Below are 1,230 nucleotides of genomic sequence, written 5' to 3' on the forward strand. Positions count from 1 at the left end.
TTCCATATGTTCTCAAGATTGGACTAATACATTTGCTGCCCAAGTTTCATGGTCTTGCAGGTGAAGATCCTCATAAGCATCTTAAGGAGTTCCATATTGTTTGTTCCACCATGAAGCCCCCTGATGTCCAGGAAGATAATATCTTTCTAAAGTCTTTTCCTCATTCTCTGGAGGGAGTGGCAAAAGATTGGTTGTACTACCTTGCTCCCAGGTTCATTTTCAGCTGGGATGACCTTAAGAGGGTGTTCTTGGAGAAATTCTTCCCTGTATCTAGGACCATTGCCATCGGAAAAGACATTTCAGGCATTAGGCAACTTAGTGGAGAGAGCTTGTATGGGTACTGGGAAAGATTCAAGAAATTGTGTGCAAGCTGCCCTCACCACCAGATTTCTAAGCAACTCATTCTTCAGCATTTCTATGAGGGACTTAGCAACATGGAGAGGAGTATGATTGATGCTGCTAGTGGTGGAGCTCTTGCTGATATGACTCCTGCTGAGGCTAGGAATTTGATTGAGAAGATGGCTTCCAACTCCCAACAATTCAGTGCAAGAAATGATGCTATTGTCCTTAGAGGAGTCCATGAGGTTGCCACAGATTCATCTTCATCTGCTGAAAATAAAAAGCTTGAGGGAAAACTTGATGCCTTGGTCAACCTAGTAACTCAGCTTGCCATGAATAAGAAATTTGCACCTATTGCAAGAGTCTGTGGTCTATGTTCTTCTGTAGATCACCATACAGATCTCTGTCCTTCTTTGCAACAATCTGGAGTCAATGAGCAACCTGAAGCTTATGCTGCAAACATTTATAATAGACCCCCTCAGTGGCAAAACCAACAGCAGCAGAATAATTATGATCTTTCAAGCAATAAATACAATCCAGGTTGGAGGAGTCATCCAAATCTGAGATGGACAAGTCCTCCACAACAACAATAGCCTGTCCCTCCTTTCCAAAATGTTGCTGGTCCAAGCAAGCCAGATGTTCCTCCTCCAATATAGCAATAGTCACAACAAAGATAACAAGCAACTGAGGCTCCTCCTCAACCTTCCTTAGAAGAGTTAGTGAGGCAAATGACCATCCAGAATATGCAATTTCAGCAAGAGACAAGAGCCTCCATTCAGAGTCTGAAAAATCAGATGGGGCAGATGGCTACTCAGTTGAACCAAGCTCAGTCCCAAAATTCTGACAAATTGCCTTCACAAATTGTGCAAAATCCAAAAAATATGAGTGCCA

The 1,230-nt window shown here is 42.7% G+C and overlaps 1 non-coding gene across 1 annotated transcript; it reads right to left on the bottom strand.

The window, feature by feature from the left end:
* Nucleotides 1-281: 281 nt before the first annotated feature.
* On the bottom strand, nucleotides 282-388 carry LOC112998663 (small nucleolar RNA R71). Its single transcript, XR_003263757.1, has one exon. It is a non-coding gene; the product is annotated as a small nucleolar RNA R71 (small nucleolar RNA).
* Nucleotides 389-1,230: the final 842 nt, after the last annotated feature.

The sequence above is a fragment of the Glycine max genome, chromosome 12 (genome assembly GCF_000004515.6).
Source record: "Glycine max cultivar Williams 82 chromosome 12, Glycine_max_v4.0, whole genome shotgun sequence".
Classification (NCBI taxonomy): Eukaryota; Viridiplantae; Streptophyta; class Magnoliopsida; order Fabales; family Fabaceae; genus Glycine; species Glycine max.